This window comes from Chroicocephalus ridibundus, chromosome 13, assembly GCF_963924245.1.
Source record: "Chroicocephalus ridibundus chromosome 13, bChrRid1.1, whole genome shotgun sequence".
In the NCBI taxonomy this organism is placed as follows: Eukaryota; Metazoa; Chordata; class Aves; order Charadriiformes; family Laridae; genus Chroicocephalus; species Chroicocephalus ridibundus.
In genome coordinates, this window is record NC_086296.1 from 9,180,017 (window position 1) to 9,186,004 (window position 5,988).

Consider the following 5,988-nt stretch of genomic DNA (forward strand, 5'->3'; position numbering starts at 1 on the left):
ACCTGTCACGGAAGGGGCCTTTTCCATTTCTAATTTCTACACCTCTCTGATAGAGCTCGGACAGCTCTGTGATACTTTTGCTATAGTATTTTACTGAAAATAATTGTAGTGAGAGCCTGCATGTTCATGTGCATCATTTTCCATAGTTTAGCTTTACTATTAAGAAAGCAAATATCTGCGGCACGTGCTGGGCAAAGTGCTGTGCGCTGGGTTGAGACCGCTGGGGGAGGAGGAGGAGGAGTGTGGCTGGATCTGTGTCGGCCAAAAGCAGAGGAGCAAGGCTCTGAATCGGGTCTGAGGAAAACGCGATCCTTGACTCTGCTGGGGATTTGGTGCCCTGGGGCCCGTTCCTTGCAGGGTGAGTTTCCCATGCTGAGGGCACATCGCCCAGAGGGCACGTCTGCTGCTGAGGGCAGTCGGTCGCGCGCTGGTGGTTTTGCCCCCGTTGAGAGTCTCCTTCAGCTCATGGCTATGTAGGCACACCTAGAGCAGATCAAGGGGAAAAAGAAACAAGATGTAAGTGTGATGTTACCTTCCCTACATGACTGAACTCTTTCTGAAGTACGTACACTGGGATTTTTTTGGCAAAGTGCAGACTGCGTTGTGTGATGCTGGGGATAAATAGCCGCGTGGGCACCTTCCCACCCTGCTTGCCCAGCCAGAGGGAACTTCTCACTTACAGGTATTTATCTTTTGGCATTTTTAGCTTAAACTGGATCTGGCCTGCAATTTCTTCTAGTCTGCGCCAAGTAAGTAAATCCACAGGAAGAAGTCTTACAGCATCTTGTCCGTCTGTGAGCAGGAGAGCACGTTCTTCCCGTGTTCTTCCCTGTTGGAACCTGAAGAAACTGGCGATCACACGAGCTGGCTGCGGGGGAGGCGGCACAGGGCAGCCTGCGCCCACGCGGTCACGGGGATGTCTGGTCTCACAGCAACGCTACGGCACTGGTAAAAACTGTCCTGCCCTTGGCTGTTTGTTAGGCGTGTTTAGAAAATGAGGGAAAAGCTGGAAAATCCTCAGCTCGATGTTCTGGGTAAAGCTGCCACCAGGCTTTCAGGTCCTTGTTCCCAGTTCTGTGGGAGCTTTTCTGGTAATGGCAAAGGAGCTTTGCCCTGAACCTGGACAGCGGAGCAGAAAATGCTGTCCTGGATGCTCCCTGGCAGGCGCTAATTAATGGCTCCTCAGAAGCGCTAAGATCTGTGAAAAATGCTGCTTTACCATGATGTTACTGGCGCAGAACCGTTTTCTCCCTGTGGGGAGTCGGTGTGTGCAGAGGACCGGCATCCCCCTGCGTGGGTCTTAACATGAACCTTAACAGGAATGATCAGGCCCCTACAAACAAGTAAGAGACAGCTCAAACCAGGCCCATAAACCCACTTACGCCCGTAGGCAGCTCCCAAATAAGCTGTTCCACCACCTTCCAGCCTCCCACCTCAGAAGGAGGAGGAGTTTCCCCTGCCTTTCCCCGTGCAGTTAGACCTTCTGCTTTCCTTCAGCAGGCCCCGACGCAGCGTGAGCGCCCGGTTAACAAGGCTGGGGACACGCTGACCTCTGCCTGCCTTTCCCCTGCTGGCTGGAGGACACTTGTTTGTGGCATTCGGTTGTGATAAATGGAAGACATACGGAGTTTAACCTGCGTCAGCTCTGCGGAGCACGTGCTCGCCTCCGTGCTGAAACGCGTGTGGTTTAACACTTTACAGCCTGGTTATTGCCCTCTGCCTCTTCCCCTGTCCAGGAAAACTGGTAGGGGAAGGAGATATGGGCAGCGCTGTGTGAGAGCAAAGGCTCATCCCTCTGTGGGATGACACCGGGCAGTGCATATTAAGGTGAACTTCAACCTGCTCCCACATCCATCCCCGAGGACTTTGGCTGCTCCACAGGGGCAGCAGAAGGCCACCACACTGGTGCATCCTCCTGAGCTCCCTGCGCGCCCTCAGCCATAACCAGGCACCTGCTCCTCCCTCTTCAGGCGGCACTCACCCAGCTGTGGTATGTTTTGATGCATAAAGGACCACTGAGAGGGTCCCAAAACAAACCAAACCTACTTGGGGCACGCGCCTGCTTTGGCAGGGCTCTGGTGGCTTCTGAAGCACAAGGGAGGAGGGGTGGGAGGTTTCCAAAGGGAATTTTGCTGCAGTCAGACGGATGGGCTGCCAGGTGACAGCATCCTTCATCTTCTGTAGCGATGCGGTTACTTACCTGTGCTCTCCGGCTGGTGCTTGTAAACACTCGCAGATTATTTTTTTTTTTATTGTTTAATACAGAAACACTGTAAGCTCTTCCTTTTGTAAAATCTATCTATCTAAAAAGAATTAAAGAAATATATTTACAAATGCACACACAGGCACCACATATCATTTAAGACAACAAATAACTAGGAAAAGAGAGACAGCAGTAATTCACTCTGGTTTTTCCTCTGATGTTTTTAAATGCCTCAAGTTTTCCTCTTATGGTTTATGATGTTATCATGCTCCTGTCTAAACTACTACCTTAAAATACATTCTACGGGGTTATTTTCTCCATAAAACCCTGACAATAATAATTTCTCCTGTAAAACCTTCAGTTCCTACTTGCACTGTAATTTGGGATCTGCCAAGCCATCCACATCTATTTGATGGCTAGCAAATTGCAGGCTTCACAGGTGCCTGCTATCCCCACCGCCGCCTCGTAGGTCACATTACGCCACTCCAATGACTAATTCCCTGCGCTGGCAGAGGTGGGCTCGGATCACCAGCAAGGATGAGAGGCCATCAAGAGGCACGTTTAATAGATTGTTTCCTTTTAATATGAAGAGTGCTGTCCCAGGCCAGCTCACGCTGAGCCTGAACACGCTGTTGGTGACCTTGAAAATGGACTTGCTAAAGGCGATGTGCTGGTACATGTGCCGGCTGCCCTGTCGGATCCGGTTTGTCCCCGTGTGTGTTTTTTGCAGGTTGTGCCCGGCCAAGCCGCTCCTCGCCCCCCTCCCTCTTTCAGCCGCCGCTGGCGGGGATTTCGGCACCTCTGGGGATTTCGGCTCAGAGCTTCCCAGCCTGCAGCTACGCTGGGGCTGCCTTTCACACTGAAACAGAAACACACCAATTACTGCCACAGTGTTTTTCGGGGAGCCGTTGCCTCCTGCTTGTGCTCCAACAAGTGCCCAGCGGTTGCTGAGCAGCAGCTCCTTCCCGTCCCGGCGGGCGAGAGGGTGGCCTTTGGACCTTGGGGAGGAGGACGGTACCCATGTACCGGTCACAGCCACAGAGACGCTACCTTTATCACCTGCTGTGATTTTGTTGAGCTGACAGTTTAATTTCTGGCTGCAATCCTCCCTCCCTGCTCCAGCATCTCCCCCCACGTCACCTCCCATGTCTTGTAATTTGTGCTTAGCCAAACCAGAGGCTTCTTGGAGAAATATTTATTGTCTGTTGTAACCTGGTAGGTTTTATTTCCCTTGCTGTTGGAAAGCATTCCTGCATGAGCTCTATCCTGGTGAGGGTTGAAGCAAAGGCATGTGCCCTGTTTGGCCTCGTTAGGTGAGGAACTTACTTCAGTAGTAATAATCAAATTTCCATACTATCAAGAGCAATGTCAGAAGGAAGACGTTTTTTTCTTCTAGGTGACTTAACATGGTGAAAAATCAGATGGTAACACTCTCTTCTCCAAGGTGATTCAGCCGTAGCTTTGGAACCAGACGGACAGATGACAGGACCTGGGCTGGGACCTGCGCTGTTGTCTGGCCTTAGGACTTTGCCTGGGCTGAGCGAACGCTTCTGCCTGCCCAGCATCCCTTCTCCATCGCAAGGCTCCCCGTCTCCATGCGTAAGTGCAAAAATCCCTGGGTAAAATGTTTCCAGAGAGCTGCTGCAGAGCTAATGCTGCCTGAACTGAGCCTCTGCGTGGGAAGGGGATGGACATTTCTTCTGGTGCGTGGTCCTTGCCCTTGGCCTCCTGTTATGGGTTGAGCAGCCCCAAAGCCCTGGGGATGGGCACATGGGTTTGTCCAGTGGAGCGATGCCTGGCGATGATGGGGTCATTCAGCTGCTGCCCTCAGGTCAGCCTGAAATTCTCTGGCACCCGCTCAGGGGCGAATAAAATAGCGTTTGCATAGCACACACCCCATCACGCCTATGGAGTGTCCTGCTGTACCACGCAAACAGCCCGGGCTTTATTCTGGCCCCGTTGTACGAGGTCTCCGTCTGGGAGCAGGCAGCACCCAGGTGCTGGGAGGCGGCCGAGGATGGGCCTGTCCTGGGCTGCTCCGGGATCCAACCGGGCACTCGAGCGCCCGGGTCAAGTGGGAATTCAAACAGAACCCCGCTCGTTTCTGAAGGGATGTGTTTGTTTGCTGGATGAGGTTACGCGGGAAAGGTGCCCTGCGGGCTGCGTGGTGGTAAAGCTGCCCAGAATAGCGGGGGAAGGGGTGAGGGCATCTGCCACAAACGGTATTGGACAGCTTTGAGCGTGATTTGGGGATCTTTATGTTAAAGCCGCTGCTTTGCCTCAGAATAACTCGAATTGCACTCACAGAACTGACGTGAGCGAGGTTTTCTGCCTTATTTTGCCCTTGAAACGCAGATTCAAGGAGCTAATGGGCCTGTTACACACTTTGGCAACCGGCACGCTTACTGCTCTCGGCAGCTCCTCGTTCCTCCTCTTATTTCTGGGGCAAACTCCGTCCCTCACTCAGCGCAGCCCGTCCTCGTGTTTCTGCTTTACTTTTTTCCTCTCTTCCCCCCGCTCTGTTTGTTTTCACAAATCAACATACGAGCAACAGCTAAATCACACACCGGTGAAGTTTATCAGTATTTTGGAAGCGATATTAGTAACGTATTTGCTACAAAGTCAATGAGGGGAAGTAAATGAGGAGGACATCTCATGGGTAAAAGCCTGTATTTTTTTTCCTTTGCTGCTCAGTTAGCTCTTAAAGTTCTCTAAAATAAAGCTGACGATGAACAGCAGAGACATCCCGTTTCTTTCTTCTCCCCGCCTTTCCTTTATTTTATAAACATATTTTATACGTATATATTTTACATCTATAATACAAGTTTTAAGAATAAGGCCAAACCTGCTGTCCCACTCTAATCAGAGTTTATATTCCAAGGAATATGTTGCATTTTCATCCTAGACCAGCATTTTCGGCGGTAACTAAAAAAAAAGGTACAGTAGGGTGGGTTTTTGTTGGCTTTTTTTTTTTTTCATGGCAATAGCATTTGCATTTCATTTTTCTGCTATAACCATTTGTCCTTGTCACTGTTTAACAAGCATCTTAGCAGTGAAAAATGTGAGTAAAAAAGAAATACAATGTGACCGTGTTGCAATTAGCCCATTATGTGTATAATGCTATAGCTTGAGGAGTTCCCGATGCAGCGCTAGTTTCAAAACCCAATTATAGCAACTGCATTATAAACTGCACCACTGGCGTCTGCTGCCTTCGCAGCCAGCAGCTGAGTGTAATTGTTCAGTCCTGGAATTGATTTTGAAGAAAAAGGGCTGCATTAATGAGGGGAAAGAGGAGCAGAAGCGTGCGCTCCCTGGTCACACGGAGGCAGTGAGGGCTTATCCTATGGCAGGTAGTTTTCAAGCGTATTGTCATGACAACTGAGTCAAGGAATCCCATTTCCTGCGCTTGTTACAGCCGTTGTTAGGTGAGAATTGAATCACGGCATTCAATTTGCTGTTTAATTTTTGCCTGCGCTACGGATGTGCTCGATTTCATGCTCTACACGTGATACAATAGCTGTAAACATGAATTCTTGGCATCTTAATGTATCTTTTCAGTTTTCTCCAAAAAAACTTGGAGGGAGTCTGTTTCGTTTTGCCTTTTTCTGTTTGTTTGTTTGTTTTCTCCCCTCCCACTGGATTTAGTGGCATTATCCTGACGGCAAAGTGAACAACCGGAGAATTCAGCTACTTTATTTTGAGAACCGTAAATGAGCTTTTAATGCCCTGCTTTACACCACCCGCTGCGAAACAGCAGCACACCTGACTCGCGGGGGGTTTCACAC

At 50.0% G+C, this 5,988-nt stretch overlaps 1 long non-coding RNA gene across 1 annotated transcript; it reads left to right on the plus strand.

The window, feature by feature from the left end:
* The first annotated feature begins 218 nt into the window (after positions 1-218).
* LOC134522898 (uncharacterized) lies at positions 219-4,886 on the plus strand. The gene is made up of 3 exons (XR_010073167.1): positions 219-358; positions 707-1,990; positions 3,600-4,886. It is a non-coding gene; the product is annotated as an uncharacterized LOC134522898 (long non-coding RNA).
* The last annotated feature ends 1,102 nt before the right edge of the window (positions 4,887-5,988 follow it).